The 18,660-nt window shown below is 45.8% G+C and overlaps 1 protein-coding gene and 1 long non-coding RNA gene across 40 annotated transcripts in view; one reads left to right on the top strand and one right to left on the bottom strand.

The window, feature by feature from the left end:
- The window catches only part of ZBTB20 (zinc finger and BTB domain containing 20), a 646,879-nt gene that overhangs the window by 528,591 nt on the left and 99,628 nt on the right, over positions 1–18,660 (top strand). The window lies entirely within an intron of this gene.
- Positions 4,784–18,660, bottom strand: part of LOC120377788 — a 39,919-nt gene continuing 26,042 nt past the window's right edge. For both annotated transcript variants that reach the window (XR_005587488.1, XR_005587487.1), the window contains exons 5-6: positions 8,451–8,548; positions 4,784–5,230 (exon numbers count right to left, since the gene is read on the bottom strand). This is a non-coding gene — a long non-coding RNA (uncharacterized LOC120377788). The remainder of the gene's footprint in view (positions 5,231–8,450; positions 8,549–18,660) is intronic.

Below are 18,660 nucleotides of genomic sequence, written 5' to 3'. Positions count from 1 at the left end.
TCTGGGGTGCAATCCAGACCAGTGACAAGTTGTGTCACCATCTGCCCTGCAACCTTGGGTGCCTCACAATGCTTTGCTGCTGTAGCTCCCACCTGGGCTGCTCACAAACAGCCAAACGGCATGCAGGTCACACTCTGAGCAGCTATGAATAGCTGCAGCCCTGGGGTCCAGCAACTCTGACCCAGCAGCAACATACCAACCACACTCTGGCTTCCAGCAGCCTTGGTAATCTCTTGCAGAGTGGCCCCAACACACTCCCAGTCCTGGATTTTCCCCAAAAATGTGTGTTCTACACTGTCCAGCCCTCTCCTGAACAGTTCAGATATTATAGGTCCATTGCCCCGTAAGGGATCAATGTACAACAGTTTGCTACTATAATTGGAGTTACTAAACATAGAAGCATAGACTGATAGAGACCTCAGGAGGTCATCTAGTCCAACACCCTGCTCAAAGAAGGACCATCCCCAACTAAATCAAACAATTCAGTTTAAACACAACATTGGATTAGTTTTGATTAAAGAATAAAACAAGTTTATTTAATTACAAAGAGAGAGATTTTAAGTGAGTAGAAATATAAGTCATGGTTACAAGAGAAATAAAGATAAAACACTTACTAGTAACTAAGGTTACTAGTAGCTAAGGTTACTAGTGGTGCGCATCCTCACCTGGAGCGCTTTCACCAACCTAAGAGGATCAATATGGGGAAATGAGAGCCTGGTCTCTCAGCTCCACTGGCAGCTTCCTGGAGCCAGGCTGCCCCACAGTCTCCTGGCAGGCTGTCCCCCTCAGCTCCCCATTCCCCACTGGGTCTGGGGGAAGCTGCCCAGGGGCTTCTTGCCTCCTTGTTCTCCACTGGGAGTGGGGGGAAGCCACCCGGAACGTCTCGCTGCCCTGTTCCCCTCCGGGAGTGGAGTCAAGCCACCAGGGCTTCTCACCCCTGAGGAGTGGGGTCCAGCCGTCCAGGCTTCTTGCCCAGGCTCCTAGCCAGGAGCGGGGTCCAGCCACCCAGGCTTCTCTCACGGCTCCCAGTTGGGAGTGAGGTCCAGCCGCCCAGCTCTCTAGGGAAGCGGGGGGCAGCTGGGCTCTAGCTGCCCAGTTTTCTTGTCAATTTTACGACTCCAGCACTAATAGTTGATATAAATAACACAGTGTCTACACAGACACTGTGTCACCCTAACTACACTTACTTAAGCCCAGCGCCTCTTGTGGAGGTGGTATGTCAGCGTAGTAGGGCACTTAAATTAGCAGGAGCAAGGCTGTAGTGTGTACACTGACATAGGGTACGTCTACACTACGGGATTATTCCGAATTTACATAAACCGGTTTAACAAAACAGATTGTATAAAATCGAGTGTGCGCGACCACACTAAACACATTAAATCGGTGGTGTGCGTCCACGGTCCGAGGCTAGCGTCGATTTCTGGAGCATTGCACTGTGGGTAGCTATTCCATAGCTATCCCATAGTTCCCGCAGCCTCCCCCCCCCCCTTTGAATTTCCGGGTTGAGATCCCAGTGCCTGATGCGGCAAAAATCATTGTCGCGGGTGGTTCTGGGTAAATGTCGTCAGTCACTCCTTCCGCTGGGAAAGCAACGGCAGACAAGCATTTCATGCCTTTTTTTCCCTGGATTGCCCTGGAAGATGCCATAGCATGGCAATCATGGAGCCTGTTTCGCCTTTTGTGACTGTCACCGTATGTGTACTAGATGCCGCTCACAGAGGCGATTCAGCAGTGCTACACAGCTGCATGCTTTTGCTTTTGCATGATAGCAGAGATGGTTATCAGCCATATTGTACCATCTACCAGGAAAAATTAGGGCCAGGCGCCCTTGATCGACCTGACGGATGCTAGTACGCATGGTTACCAGTCCTTTTGCACTGCCCCATGTGCCAATAGGCTGATGATGACGATGGATATCAGTCTTATTGTACCATCAGCCACCCATGGCGGGGGGGGGGAGCAAGGATGTTGGTGTTGAGTGCTGCACCATCGCGTCTATCTGCAGCATTCAGTAAAGATAGGGTGACATGTAAAAGAGTCAAGACAGGATTGTTTTCCCTTTCACTTCTGCGGGTGGGTGGGGGGGTGCGTAAATTTTCAGAGACTGCAGGAACTGTGGGATAGCTTGAGTCCTCCAGTCCATGAGCGTCCATTTGATTCTTTGGCTTTCCGTTACGCTTGCCACGCAGCAGTGCGCTGAGTCCCTGCTATGGCATCTGTCTGGAGATATTTAAAAAATGATTTTGAATTTCGTCTTCTGTAACGGAGCGCTGATAGAACAGATTTGCCTGCCCTTACAGCGATCACGTCCGCATCGTCCATGCTGGAGCTCTTTCTTTATTTTGATTTTTAACTGCATCACCACCCATGCTGATCGGAGCTCCACGCTGGGCAAACAGGAAATATTCAAAAGTTCGCGGGGCTTTTCCTGTCTACCTGGCCACTGCATCCGAGTTCAGATTGCTGTCCAGAGCGGTCAGGGTGCACTGTGGGGTACCGCCCGGAGGCCAATACCGTCGATCTGCGGCCACACTAACCCCAATCCGATATGTTAATACCGATATTAGCGCTACTCCTCTCGTTAGGGAGGAGTACAGAAACCGGTTTAAAGAGCCCTTTATACCGATATAAAGGGCCTCTTAGTGTGGACGGGTGTGGCGTTAAATCGGTTTTACGCTCCTAAAACCGGTTTAAACGCGTAGTGTAGACCAGGCCATAATTAGGTGGACGTAAGCTACCTTACATCAACTGAACTGTGTAGTGTAGACCAAGCCTAAAACTTAACAAACTACACATGGGTCAAGGTAAAATCTTTACCATGTGATCCCATCAACAGGCTGACCAAATTCTCAGGCTAATGAACATATTAATGCTTTACACTTATATAGTCTCCTTTGTATAAGGATCTCGAACAACTTTACCAGAGTTGGGATCATTAACCCCACTGGGATTCCCAAATACAGAAACTGAGGCACAGAGAAGTTGCCAAGGGTCACACACTGAGTCAGTGACAGAGTCAAGTGCCGAACCCAGGCACCCTGACTCCCAGTTCCTTGAGGTAATCATAAAGTGCATGATGCCATCCTGTTACCGAATGCACCCTGTATTCAGAGCCTACACACTATTGTAGTAATCTTTGTACAAAATATGACTTGTGAGGTATCATTTGAAAACTAACTCATTGATCAATAAGATGGTGAAATGTGTGTAGTAACATTATATGTAAAGTTATGAACATAAGCTGAAGTTATGGCTGAAATGTGTTCACTGGACATGTCTAGGGAGGGAGTAAACCTGTTTCTCAAAAACGAAAGGCAAGCTGACGCCTCTAGCCAGGTGACATCAAAGTTCATTGGTTATAATTCTAGCAACAAGAACAGTGCAGCTAGGTTGATAGTTTGGTACTGAATTAATGGTAATTGTTGTATTGAAGGTGTAGTTTAAGTCCAAATGTTGAAGAGAAACAATGAAACTATGTTTCTCAGTCATGGTGACATTAAATGCAGTCATTTTTAAATAGATATAAGCAATGATTTTTCTATACAGTGTATAATCAATCTGTGGAACTTGCTGCCACAGGATATTTCTGAAGCAAACACTTTAGCAAGATTCAGGACAGCAGCAGGCATATAGAGCTGTCATTTTCAAAAGTGCTTAAAGGAATTAGCGCCTAATTTCAATTGAAAGGCCCCTTTGAAAATTTCATCCTATATGAATAGCAACAGTATTTGCAATACACTAGATAGATCATTTGCTTGTTGGTTTTTTTTAATCTATTCTAAGATAGAGAACCTTTCGTGGACACCTCTCCTCCTAACTCCTCACCTTTTCTTGCTGCAGCTGTAGTGTGGAGCTGCATGAAAAGACAATACCAATCTGAATCTGAGTCCTTCCCGCACTGCCAGACATTGCTCAGGGCATGAACAATGCTCTGCCGTTTCTGTCTGTCATGTTGTTTGCCAAAGTGGCTACCTTGTTGTGTTTCTATAACTTAATATTTTTATGAGGGCTTGTTATTAGGCTTTTACTCAACCCCCAACCAAGAGGAGCAGTAGACTGCTTTTTGTCTGCTCCCTAGCCTTTGACCTGTCCCGCTTGGGTGGCCCTACCAGAAGCTAAACCTCCCACCTGCATAGCTCATAGGGTCATGGAACACACAGGTCTGCCACCTCATCAAAGGCACCCCAGGAAAGGAATGCCATTAAAGAGGTAACATTAAAATTAACATACTTTGTTTTGCTTTATTACCTCTCTCTGTTTTGTATCTGGGCTATTCATTTCCATTCCCTGGCTGTTAGGCCAAATTAAGCTTTCCCTGCTTCGTGTAGTCCCCACTACCTACTCTCACCAGGCCAGCATGGGGCTTGTTTCTGCCCTCTGTGTGATTTCTGCCCTCTCCACTAGGAGTATCTGCAGAGTTGATCATAGCTGAATTTACACCAAAGAAACTCCTGATGAAAGAGAGATGCAAATCTGCCACAGAGGGGGCAGAAAGGTGTGTTTTGTTTTTGAGTTTTCCAGGGATTAACCCCCCTGCCCTCCGAATCCCTGCATGATCTGGCCTAGTCTACAGCTATCAGGAAGCATCACTCTTTCGGCAGTGGCAGTGCGTCATCGTTGCTTACTGAAGCAGCTCCATAAACCACCTGCAAATGCTCCACAGACCGCAGTTGGAAAGACACTGAGGTTAAGAAAATTGGAATAGATAGCCACCTTTATACTACTGATCATCAGTAGGCTCAGGAAGACCATGTAGAACTGAGTAATTGGCTATGTACATTATTGGGGATTGTCACCTTCCATGGAAGTAATAGGTGTTGACCACTAAAGCAGGGGACTGTTACCAGACAGCGCGAACCACTGGTCTGATGAAACAAGCTGATAGGAAGTATGTGATGTCTGTGGCCAAGCTGAAGGTGAATGAAATAACCACAAAGTAAATTGCTGAGAATGTGGATTGTAGGATGCACTATAGACACGAGGCAGATGGGATGATTATGGGGATCTTTGTGAGACTGTGGACTAGTTCTTCTGTTTCACCACCTTGGCATGAGGCTAAACTTGCTGCTGGAGGTAATGATGAATCGTTAATGAAGATCAGACTGCCTGAATAACGGCCCTGGCACTGAGAGCAGAAAGTTTTGCAGATTTCTGTGTGTGCGCGCACTTGCTGCTACTGGTATTCCTGGTGGGTGGCTGAATCATCCTGATGGCATTCAACAGGAACCAGCTGTTGAGAATATTAAAATGCAAGCATTTATTCCTCTAGAGAGACAGTAGCATCTGCAAAGTTTTCCTGTCTTGATAGTACAGATAATCCCAGGGAGCGTTCTCTAGTAGTTTTAACTCTCTATTCGTTCATATGTTTTCTTTAAACCTTTGTCTCTGCAATTAAGGCTAACTTAGACCTAGATCAGAGCTCCCAATTGTCGTATGCAGGCAGTTTGCAAGCCCTCATTCCAGGCTTACTTATCGGGTGAGTTATGTGGGGAGAGGGAAGCAGGACTTTATCCCATCCTGCATGTCTATTTTCACCACTAGTTATGGTCTTAGAAGGCAATGCGCAATCAGTCATGGCTGGAGTCTTCCATAAGGCCATGTTCCTACACTATTGAAATCAATGGGAGACTTGTCATGAATTCCAAACTCAGCAAGGTGAGACCCCGAGGATATGTCTACACTGCAATTAGGCATCCATGGCTGGCCCATGTCAGCTGACTCAGGCTCATGGGCTCAAGCTAAACTGCTATTTAATTGTGGGGTAGACAGCGAGTTTTAGGTGGGAGCCTGAGCTCTAGGACTTTTTGAGGTGGGCCAGCTGTGGGGGCCTAATTGCAGTGTAGACCTACCATAAGAGAATAGGCTGTTGACTTGATGGAGCAATATGTTGATTTTGTCCACTGTTTTTCATATTATTTATTATTTCTGGAAAGTTATTGATGTGCATGACACTTAACAGACAACATAAAAACAAGAGCTCCATGCCCCAAGGAACTTAGGCCTAGATCCTCAAAGCTATTTAGGTGCCTAACTCCCATTGAAATCAGGGGCCTTACAGTCTAAGTATCAAGTCCAGAGAGATGCATTGACTTCCATAGGAGTGGTAGGCACTCAGCATCCCTCAGGAACTGGCCGTCCGTTAGACTAAATGGTACAGTGAGTAATAAATTTGAGGAGGAAGAGAAGGATGAGGGCTACAATAATTAAAGATCATGAGAGATTCTTCTGTGAATTAGCTTACTTAAAGATATGTATCTATATATTTTCCTTGCTTTGAATATGTTAATACATTAATAGTTTGAAGGAACAAAGTACACTAATAAGAGACGAAAGGTATAGGTTCAGAGCGTGTCATGGCATGAAAAAAGGTGCAAAATCATTTGGTGGAGAAGGAGACACAGTGAGTTGAGACAAGGGCAGACTTCAAGGAGGGCATTAGTAGGGGAAGAGAGACAAGATGTAGACAGTGCCAGAGCTGTGAGGAGCTTTGAAACTGAGGATGGAGGTGTGTGAATCTGATGCAAAAGGAGACTGGAAGCCAGTGCCAGAGACTCAAGGGAGGGGAGTGACATGATCAGGGCATCAAGGCTCCAATTCAGCAAGATACTTAAGCATGTGCCTAAACCTAAACATGTGAATAGTTCTGTTGAAGTCAGAAGAGTTATTTTTAATTTGACGCCACTGTACATAAGAGGAGGGTTGGCCCTGCTCCTCCTGAGTTGGGATATTTGTTGTGTCTGATTTAAAAGAGCAAACCAGCACATTGCAGTAAGCATCCTGGTGCAGCACTCTGGATCTATTCTTGTTTCCACCTTGTTTCATCCCCAGACACCATGCTGTACATGACTGAGTGACAACAGCAGCCTCCGTACCTGATAGGATGTCAGCAAGTCAATGTTTTGACAGGATATTACATATGCAATGACGGGGACTGCAAATCTCACTCTGCAAAGTTTATTGATACTCTCTCTTGTGATATGACAGGCCAGGAAAATTGTTGCAGGAGAGTTTAGATCTAAGCAGTAGTGACTTTATTGCAGCTCCTGATTTTTTTCTTTCCTTGTGAAGAGCTGATGAAGTCCTTCAGATGTGTAAGACGTGAAGTCAGAACTTAGTATGGCATCATCAGAATGATGGATGGCTTAGAGAGTCATTGTGCTCTCATCCTTTTGCTTGTGAGTGTTATAATGTTTTATATTTAAAAAGATAATAATTTTAAGGAACTCCTGCGCAAAGGTCTTTGGGCTTTTTAACAAAGAATAATTTAATGAACTAGCCAATGTATTAATCATTGCCTTCAGCTAGTAAACTGTGTCATAGGCTCTGTTCTACAAACAATTAAGTCTCTTTTAGCTCACAAGCTAAGGTCTTTTGCTTTTAGAGGAGTATCTGGTTCTGTCCCACTTAATCACAAGTGAAATAAACCTGTGGTTGACTTGTGACTTACTGGTTTGTTACAATAAATAAAAACATGATTTATCCTGAATAAGGTGACACAACCAAAAGAGATCCTCGAAAGCTCCCAACAACATTCTGCAGCACTTCTCCTAAACATACATTACTGATGCTGCCCCCTCCCCTGCCCCCCCATTTAACAGCAGAAGGGAACAAAAGAAGCTTAAGCCCTGCCCTGAAGGATGCCACACATGTGATTTGGCAACCATAAGAGAAAACAGCCTTCCGGATTCAGGCCTTTGACAGAGAAGACCCTGCCATCCCCATTGGATTATGTTTAGGGATGGACTGGTCGGTAGTGACTACATTGACAGTTTCAATTGCTGTAACAGAACAGAGAATATCAGCATGGTCCCTTGGGTATATTGCTTAATAGAAAGATGTTGCAGTGCACTGGCAGAACAACAGCCAGTGTGTAGCTCTCAAAGCCACATAGTTTATAAGTCGCCTGTTCTCATGGACCTGTGTTCTCTTGTGCTGTGCAATCTGTGAGCAATCTGAAGAAAGGATCAAGTCGCCTTTTGTTGGAAGCATTTTCATTTTTCCACTGTATAATTTTTTGCAGGTCTGCTAACTTCAAACCCATAGTAAGAGAGGCCGCTTTCCCTTTAATGCCTCTATATTTCATCATGGACATTTCATCTCCTCTTTTCACTGCTTATCTGCATTACGTATGTACCACTGCAGAATGATAATGAGACGGGGGTTAAAAAAACAATGTTTTGAGCTGTCTCTTGTCCTCTAACAGCATGATCCTCCAGGGTGATACCCCTCCCACCCAGCCTAAGTAGCTAGCAAAGAGAAATTTGGACACAAATGCAACCACCAAGAACGAAGTCGTAGTTCTGAGCTATGATAATACATTCCATCCTGAGGAGGAGGGGAAAGCTGCCGGTGGAGTAACTGCATTTCTGCAGAGCTATTACCTGGTTCTCCCATTTCCATCCTATGTTTTGAAACTGCATGAGATTGTTTGAGTTACTTATGTTACTTACGTTTTTGGCGATGGGAAACTGTAAGCCTTTCAATTCCATCAGTGCAGTGTTGTCCACACTGACAAATAGCAGAGAGGCAGGGGCTGTCCCTTATTCATCTGGAAATACAGTGTGACAGTTCAAGACAACTAAGTGGTAAACTACACAATAACTGTGTAATAAATACGTTAATGGTAGCCACTACAGCATTGCATTTTACTGAGTTAACCCTTGTGCAAACATTGGGCCCAATCCTATAGCCTTTTAAGTCCAGTCCAGACAATGAAACTTTCACTTGAGTAAGGAACTGCATGATCAGGCCTCTATTGCAGTAAATAAATGTGCCATCAGCATGCAATACTCCCATCTCATTCAAGTTTATATAAGTCCCTTGCAAGGGATTGCATCGTTGATTTAGTCCATCTCACTCTCAACACCCTGTCCCCAGCTTTTTTTCCCCTTCAATTTCCATTTAATGGGTGAAGACAACCACTTTCATCTTTGGGTATCAGAGTTAACACCCAATTGAGATGAATGGAGCAGGTAACACTTTTCTTAAAACTGTTGCTTTAAGCTCTTTTTCTGCAGCCTCAGATAGACAGCCCTGCATCTGCTCAGACATGGCAGGTTCTTTTAGCCACTTGAAGGGGTAGAATCTTTTTTGTTGTTTTTTAAATGAAAACTTAAATTCTGCAAAACCACACAGTACCACCAATTGACCAGTGCTGTTCAATCTGTCCACTAAATCAACCGCTGAGAAATCACTTGACTCAAAGCTAACACATTTCATACAGCCTGATAACTTTCTCCTGCATTATCTGGATTTTCAAACTTCTTTCATGCCCATTTCTCATTTGATAGGAACATTTCATTCTGCTTTGCTTTGTCTACATTTTTTGAAGCTTTAAAATATTCCCATTGCAGGTGGACATTGCACTGCCTCTCTATCTGGGAAAAGGAACTTTATTCCCGAATGGATTTACTTTTGCATCAAGGGAAAAATTAGGAAAAAATTACATTCCCTGAGTGGGGGTCCAAACAGCCTTGATTCCTCTACAAAAGTTTATCAAGAATTCCATGCACTCTTCAATAAAAGAGTTGTGGAACAATATCTGTAACATTTCAGAGCCAGACTGAACAAATAGAATAAGAACACTGGTGAACTGCTAGCTTGGTGCTTCACAAAGGCAGAGTGAGAGATAATCCCCAAGATTAACACTCCACATAGCACTGGTTTGGTCAACTCTTAAACTATATTGATGAGATATCCTCTTCTTTTATTGGATGTTGTAGACCATAACACAGTTCTTAGAAGAGTACCACTCCCAAAAAGCATTTTGCATTTCCTCCTTAGAAAAGGCAACATTTTTGCTTGCATCTTTAAAATCAAGAAAATTCCCCAAGGCTGGATGGATTAATGTTTTATACAATGTACGGTTATAGTTCCAAAAGTAACTTCTATAATTCCCATACCTCCCTCAGTGTGATTTTGCAAATGCAAGGGTTTTTGAGCAGACTAAACTCTGCTCAGTGCACACAAGCTACTTCATGTCAAATAAGTTAGTTATCTAAATCACGGTTGGGAGAAGACACCTGCAATTTTACATGTCAGTTTGAGGACCCTTTGAAAATTTGACCCATAGCACCCATTCACACTACAAGTATAGGTGTGCTTTGGTGACCTGGTCATGACACTTCCATCTGACAGGGGCGGCTCTACGTTTTTGGCCGCCCCAAGCAGTCATGCGCGGGAGGCGCCCCGGAGCCGCGGGAGCAGCGGACCTCCTGCGGGCATGACTGCAGAGGGACCGCTGGTCCCGTGTGGCTCGGCTGGACCTCCCGCGGCTGCGGACGGTTCGCGGGTCCGGCGGCTCCGCTTGAGCTGCCGCAGTCATGCCTGCGGGAGGTCCAGCCGAGCCGCGGGACGAGCGCCCCCTCCGCAGTCATGCCTGCGGCAGGTCCGGTCATCCCGGGGCTCCGGTGGACCTCCCACAGGCATGACTGCGGCAGGTCCCCCGGCCCAGCCTGCCGCCCCCTAGATTTGGCCGCCCTAGGCACCAGCTTGTTTTGCTGGTGCCTAGAGCCGCCCCTGCCATCTGATCCAGTTGAGTTGTAATTACACAGCAACTTTTTCCCCAACACACACATGTCAAACTTTGTGTTCACATCTATTATGCTGCTTAGCCACATTCTGCAATGTGCATTCTGAGAAAATCTGGGGAGCTATTTTATAATGTTTCAGCAGTGGGATAGCTTGCTCAGAGGATATGCAGACAGAGTGAAACTAGCTGCCTATGAGTCAGTGCACGCTGGGTTATCTGACTGCAAAGAGAACTGTGAGGAAGGAGAACCAACCAATAATGCTGTTTTCTCTCCCCCATTTTCTCCCATAGACAAATTAGCCAAGTGCCATATAGTGAGCTGTTGCATTATTGGTTCCCAGTCACCATCACGATTAGTGCAATAGAAATGCACGGATAGACAGCCACACACAGAATATGAAGACTTCATTATTTTTACAAAGTTTACTATAGCACATTTACTGATATATTGTAAAGTATTTTCATAAATTAAAACTAAGCAGTTGTCAAAATAAATGATCAAAGTATGTTCTCTGATGCATTATCCTTGATATTTATTTTTATTTGGTATTGTCTGTTCACTTTTTGCTAATTTCCAAAATTTGCTCACTTGCGATGGGTCACTCTCTCGGTCATTATTGTGAATTAGCAAGATTGTATTCTCTATCCTGACAATATATACAAAATATTATGCTAACGGGAATAACATTATCTGAAGCACATTTATGTTTGTGCTGGAAAACTAGGGTCACAACAGATAATCCAAAGGATTATTCTATGATGGATTATCCCAGTGAATGTTTTCCCAAAATATCTGCTCACTAAAAGGTCATGTCATATCTGTGCTAGACACTCTGTCAAACCACATCTTACCGTCTGCAAGAGGATAAATTCCAAAAGAAAATTATGGGGGTGACAGAACTGAGTGACATGTGGTAGGCATGTCAATGAAGTGAACGGCATGCCACACACCTGCTTTTTGGCTGTGCCATGCCACAAGTTAGCATTTTGGATGAGCAATTTCCGTTCTGTTGTTTTCTCTCAACACATGGTGTTCAAAAACAGTTACAAGAAAACTGTACCCATTTGCTCATCCTAGAAGCCTGCAGTTTCAAAAGATGATGCCAGATTAATTTTCACATCTATAGTATTTCAGAGTGGATACATTCTGAGAAGTGTGGCTTATCTTTTGATATTGCAATGCAATGGCTGGAGCAAAATGTATGTCCTTCCCTTTAACTTTCATGCAACACACAAAAGCTGTTTATATTTACTGTAATCAAAATCTTCAAGGTATTTCTCAAATCCACATAATATTACTGAATTCTAACATTTGTACTGAGACTTTAACATTAGCAAATATATGTGCAAAAATACAAGTATACATCAACCTTTTTTGCTAGCTGTGCATTTATAAGGAGGCTGCTGTTTTTCAATTATTCTGCTTGAACCAGACTTCATTTAAGCCAGTACTAGGACAGTAAAATCCAATTTAATGGTGTGCTATGTTAAAACAGCTCTTTTTGGCCAAACCACTTCCCCTATCTCCCCCCCTTCCACCCCTTTTGGGAGGTGTGGGGGGGATCCATTACCGCCAATGTAGAAGTGATATGACTATAACAAAAAACATTATTTGGAAGATGGGAGGATTCATTGGCACATCACCACACAATTCAGATAGGAAAAAGGCCTGGTTCTTTTCTAATTTACACTGGTGTAACTCAAAAGTAACAATATAAGTGAGAAAAAATCAGACCCCTATACTCTAGTTAAACATCTTATCTGAGATACATAGAAAAGATCTGGTGTTAGATTTTGGACCTTAGAAATGTGCTGTCTTGCAGGTGACTATATCTACATAATTGGAAAAGAGAAGAGATTTCCTTACTTTAATCTGATATTTATCTCCATCCTCCTTAAGGCAGGAATAAAGCTAAGGGACTTAGTATCTTTCTTGAATTCCTTACAACTTACTGATATTGGCTGTGGTTAGAAGCTCCTCATGATGTATTTTAGAGCAGGATGTCCTTATCGCTAGAAACTGAGCCATTTGTTGCTGGATCTGAACCCATTCAATCCTCCCTTTATTTCTGTGTTCCATTGGAATGTCAGCCCATCAAAGTGACATGACTAGCACAAGGTTAGCTTCTGTCATGCCCTTAGCCTGTGTATCAGGTACATTACTCAACAGTCAAGCAATTTATAGGCAAATGGTTTTAAATGCAGAAATAGAGTTAATTTCAGGGGGCCCTTTTTAAGAGACCAACTGGACTGGGCACCAGCAAAGACAGATCAAGTAGGGCAGGATCGATGTGTTCACTGTATTTTTAACAAGAGGCATTGATGAGCTCCTCCATGGGTAGGCTCCTTAGGATAAAATTTCAACCTATTACATGGGGATTTAGACACTCCTTTCCCGTTAACATCAATGGGAATCATGTGGCTAAATCCCTGTGCAACACATTGAAATTTACTCCCATGTGTCTTAATACATTATGATGTGGATACTCTCCTATACGGAGAGCAAATGGAACGAAGAAGCAGCTTTAAGTACTAAAGCATCCTGCAGGGTTTGTTTTTTGTAGTGAACAGCATTTCTGGTTGTGTGCGGGACACTAGGTTAGAGGCCAAGCTTCAGGACACAGGAAAAATGGATGATAATATGTCTGTATTACTTATTAATCTATGGGATAAATTGGATAGATGGCTGGCTGGCCCTTCATCCATGAGAGTGGGATTTGTCATTTCTCTCAATTCTCCACCACCACATGCCTCCTGTGGATCCAGCTAGTGTTCTTTTGACTACAAGTTACCGTTTAGGATCACTGGCTTTCTGTTGATTTGAAGTCTGGATGCCAGCCCATAAATGTTTTGGCCTTCCTGCCCTATCATGTGTAATTTCCACTGAAGTGAGAGGGTTGGATGCATGAGGGGCTTGGGTACATCCATGGACCATGCTTATTGGACACATTTAAGGTCATAATACAGTAAAAGCTTTTTTATCTGCCATGTTGGGGAAATGGGGGGTGCCAGTAAGTGAAAAATTCCGGTTAACTAAGAGGGAGAGAATTTGGGTGCGGGGGAAGGGGTCCAGGCTTGGGGGTTCAGGCGCAGGAGGGGGTGCAGGACATGGGTTCTGGGAGGAAGTTTTGGGGGGTCAGGGCTGGGGGTTGGGGTGGAGGAGGAGGTGCTGGATGTGGGTGGGGCTCACCTCGGGTGGCTCCCTGCAAGTGGTGACATGTCCCACCTGCTCCTAGCCAGAGGCTTGGCCAGGCGGCTCTGTGCGCTGTCTCTACCTGCAGGCGCCGCCCCTGCCATTGGTTCCCAGCCAATGAGAGCTGCAGAGCCAGTGCTCAGGGCATGGGCAGCGTGCAGAGCTGCCTAGCCATGTCTCTGCCTAAGAGCAGCTGGGATTTGTCACCGCTTGCAGGGAGCCACCCGAGGTGAGTGCTGCCCAGATCCGGCACCCCGAAACCCCTCCTGTGTCCCAACTTCCTGCCCGGAGCTCCCTCCTGCACCCCAACCCCTCACCCCCTCCTGTACTCCGAATCTCTTGTGGCCGTTCCTCTGCCTAGGAGCAGCCAGGACTTGTCGCCACTTCCAGGGAGCCACACAAAGCCAGGTAGGGCGTCTGCTGGCCCCACGCCAACCGGACTATAAACCAGACTTTCAATGAAGATCAAAAATGCTGTTTTATAGAGCTTTCCGGTTGGTAAAGTGCAGGATAACACAGCTTTTACTGTAAGAGGCCACTTTATTATCTTCCTGAGCAAGGAAAGAGCATGTTTTTGACACCCGTTATTTTTCTTTGAGTAGATGCAGCCATGTCCATGTATTCCACTTAGGTGTGCACACACGCAGTGCACTGGAGCTGGAGAACGTTGCCTAGCAGTATCTGTAGGGGAGGCATTTGTGTCTCGTGGTCATAGCCCCTCCCCTGACTATATGAGATGGTGCCGCCTTGACCCCTCCTCAGTTCCTTCATACTGCCTGTGACTGGAGCCAGAGCTCTATATGGTGCTTAACCTCACAATTCCTCTATCCTTTTAGTGACTTACTCTTGTTGTATGTAGTTAGTTAGTACCCTTAGTGTTAGTTAGGTTTAATTACGTTTTCTGTGGTGGTGCCTTCATCAGGGTTCAAACACTGTCCATCATCTGGGGGAGTGATCCCCAACAATGATCCCCCCCCACTTGCTTTGCGTAGGTGAGACCCATACCAAAGAGTGGTGTTTGATTTGTTAATCGTTCACAATATGGACTCAGGTGGCTAAGGACCTTTACGTAAAGCAGCACCTTCTCAAACAGGTCATGCAGCCTGATTTGAAACTGAGGCCTACATCAGATCGCAGGTTGCCCTTGGGTTCAGAGAGTGTTACTATTTCATGCTCTGGAGTCAGTGCATTTCTGAAGAGGTGGAGAAGCTGTTTTCCCTCAATTGCACTAAGGAAAAGGACTCATAAGACCAATTAAGACCATTCCAAGTCTCATGGAGACTCTTCTTCCTCCTCCAGGAACAGTATGGCACAGCATTACTGCAGGCATGTGGGATGGAGCAAGTCCTTCCAACTTGTCCCTGGTAGGCGTAGGGTTGTGAGCAACCTCATACTGTTGACTCCGGTTCTGGCCCTGGAGCATCCGTTGAGTCCGGTACTAATGAGGGTGATGCCAGCACCAGCTGTTTCCTCACTGGTGGCATATCAGGTGGCAGTGGACCTCCTCTGCCTTTCCATCCTGAGTTCTCCATGGCTCTAGGACTTCACCAGGACTATGATGTTTACAACCCTGCTGTCTGGACAGGCTGCTGAACCTTTGGTCCATTGGCGCCATATCCCAGTATTTCCATGCCTAGACTACAGAAGTGAGGCCGGTGCTGGGCTCGGCCCAAGGGACCTCCTTGGCTCCGTGAGACTGCTCAGCACTGCTGCACTTTCCACCCTCCACCTTGGCACTGTCAGCTGCATTGGCACTACCTCTGACTTCAGTACCGACAGCACACCCGGCACCAGAGACAGTGGAGGTGTACTCAGTGCTGTTTCCACCATCAGCACCAGTTCCTGCCTTGTTCTGAGCAACAGATTAGTTGGACTGATTGCTCTTGCCCTCCGTGCTGGCTCCACCCTTATCCCCAGACACCTGAGTTGCCTCAGCATCCAAGTCGGGATCCTCCTCCCACTCTCCATCACCTGACCCACATCAAGGGCTGTTCATGGAGCAGCCTGGGTACCAAGATTGGCACTTATCTCTCAATCAAGACAAGGGTCCTTGGCTTGGAGCTTACTGGCCACTAATGCCCTACCCTTATGCCCAATAGCTTCCATGGAATCTGTGTGGTTGCTCCTCGGTCACAGAGGTTGCACTGCTCTTCACCATTCCAAGGGAAGATCACCAGGCATTGTCAGTGGTTGGGGCTGTCAACCCACTGCATGTTCAGGTCCCAGGTAATCTTCCCCTTGTGAAGCTTCTGGAGTTGTCCCATTCAGATCCATGAGTTCAGGAGCGGGATCCAGCCTTGGCGCAGTTTACTGCCTCTTTATCATTCCTGGATGATTCAGTGGTGCCTGTCTCTTCCTCCCCTTCAGTGCCTGAGGACTTCAAGGCCAACCAGATCATTTTGTGGTGTGTGGCTGCTTCCCTGGGCATTCAGGCAGAGTTTCTTCAGGAGAATACCCATAAGTTGCTGAACATTCTGCAGCCATCAGCCCCAGGGAGAGTGGCCCTTCCCATTAATTATGTGATCCTGGAGCTTACATAGGTTCTTTGAAGCATGCCAGCTTTGGTACTGCATACTGCAAAGTATTTAGAGAAATACTGCTCTGTACCGGTGCAGGATTTTGAGGGCTTTTACTCACGCCTAGCCCCTAATTCCCTGGTTGTAACTGCAGTGAACAACAGAGCTCAGCAGGACAGATTTAAGTCTACTCCTAACAACAAGGACTCTAAGAGGATGGACTTAATGGGTAGAAAGATCTATACCTCCTCTTCCCTGGAAACACAGATTGCAAACCAGCAGGCATTGCTGTCCAAATATGACTTTGTGAATTAGATAGCTATTTCTAAATTTACAGACCAGCTAACTGAAAATTCCAGGGAGGAATTTTGTGCATTCATCACTGAAGGCTGCTTTATGGCCAAGATGTCACTACAGTCCGCGTTAGATGTCACAGACACTTCAGCCAGAGTGTTTGCCTCAGCTGGCCGTGACCAGGAGAAAGGAAACCTGTTTGCATTGGCCCCAATGTGCAGCAGGCTATAGAGGACTTGCCCTTTGAGGAATGTGTGCTCTTTTCAGACAAAACTCTGCACTCCTTCAAGGATTCTAGGCCTCCCTACATTCCTTGGTGGTGTATACACCAGCAGTGCAAAGGCACCATTACGGTGGTGAACAACAGCAGCAGCAACAGTACTACCTGCAACACCACTTAGGGCAGTCTTTCCCTCTGTCAAGACAGTGGGACTATGCCTGAAAGGGACATAGTTCCCAGAGGCAGAGACATTTGGGTCCTGTCTTTGGCCAATCAACACATTCTCCCCTGGCATCCACCAAGAGCCGTTTTTGACTTTTGTCCATTAGCCCAGTCCCTCGGTTTGAGGACAGGCTAGCTTGCTTTCACAGTGTTTGGGGCTCAATTACCAACAGCATCGTCAGATCAGGATATGCTATCCAGTTCCTCTCCATTCCTCCTCCTCACCCTCCATCCCTGTTCCCCTTCAGGGACCCCTCTCATGAGGTACTGCTGCTCAAACTGGTTCAGTCTTTACTGGCTTTAGGAGTGGTGTGGGAGATTCCTTCGAAGCATCAGGGTCAAGGCGTCTATTCCTAGTACTTCCTGGTTCCCAAATCCAAAGGAGGGGTAAGACTTATTCTTGACCTCGGCAGCCTCAGCAAATACATCAGATACATGAGGTTCTGAATGGTCACCCTATCAACTATCCTCCCCATGTTGATTCAGAATGACTGGTTTGTTGCTCTGGACCTTCAGGGCACTTGTTTTCATGTGGCAATTCTGCTGAGCCACAGCAGATTTCTCTGGTTGGTGATAGCAGACCATCATTTTCAGTTCACGGTCCTTCCTTTCTGTCTGCCTTCAGCCCCCCATGGTTGTGGTGATGGTGTACCTCAGAAAGAAGAGAATCTATGTCTTCCTGTATCTAGAAGACTGGCTACTAAGGAGTGGGACCAGAGAAGTTCTTTCTCACGTACACGTTACACTGTGCTTATTCGACCATCTGGGTCTCATCCTAAATACTGAGAAGTCAACATTTGTCCCCACTCAGAAAATCAAGTTCACTGGGGCCCTAGCAGACTCTACATATTTTTACCAAACATTTTCAGACAGTTCATTGCCTTTGTCTCAGTCTGCAGTCTCCATCTTCCACAACAGTTCAGGTGTGCCTGAGGCTCTTGGGCCACATGTTCGCATGCACACACGTGGTTCAATATGCCAGGTTGTTTCTTCGTCCTCTTCCACTGTGGCTCAGAACAGCCTACCATCCAACTCTTCACTCCATGGATGGGTCCACCTCTCTCCATTCATCCTGGACTCCTTGCAGTGGTGGACAGTTCAGGAGAACATATGTCAGGGTGTTCCCTTTGTCCAGCCTTACCAACCAGGACTGTTGTCATTGATGCGTCCCTGATGGATTGGGGAACACAGCAGGGGGTCGCTGAAAATTCAGGGTCTGTGGTCAGTGCATGAAGCTTCATTTCATGTCAACGAGCCGGAACTTTGGGCCATCTACAATACCTGTCACCCTTTTCTGGACTGCATCAGGGGTAAAGTGGTTCACTTACTTACTGACAATACCACCGCGATGTATTATGTGATCAGGCAAGAGGGAGCACACTCCAAAGTGCTCTTCCAAGAGGTAATCAAGCTATGGAAATTCTGCGTCGAGGAGAGCATCACTCTGATAGCTGACCACTTGCTTAGGATCCAGAATCATCTCACGGACCATCTCAGCAGGAATTTTTCCTTGAGTCACGAGTGGTCTCTGAAGCCCAGTGTTCTGCGAGTCATCTTCGCAGCTTGGGGCATACCAACAACTGACCTGTTTGCTACAAGGGACAACAGGAAATACCATCTGTTCTGTTCTTGAGGGAGATCAGTCCAGGTTCCCTGTCTGTTACCTTCTACCTCAGCTGGCAAG

The sequence above is a fragment of the Mauremys reevesii genome, linkage group 1, assembly GCF_016161935.1.
Source record: "Mauremys reevesii isolate NIE-2019 linkage group 1, ASM1616193v1, whole genome shotgun sequence".
In the NCBI taxonomy this organism is placed as follows: domain Eukaryota; kingdom Metazoa; phylum Chordata; order Testudines; family Geoemydidae; genus Mauremys; species Mauremys reevesii.
This window is presented reverse-complemented; position numbering and strand designations above follow the sequence as displayed.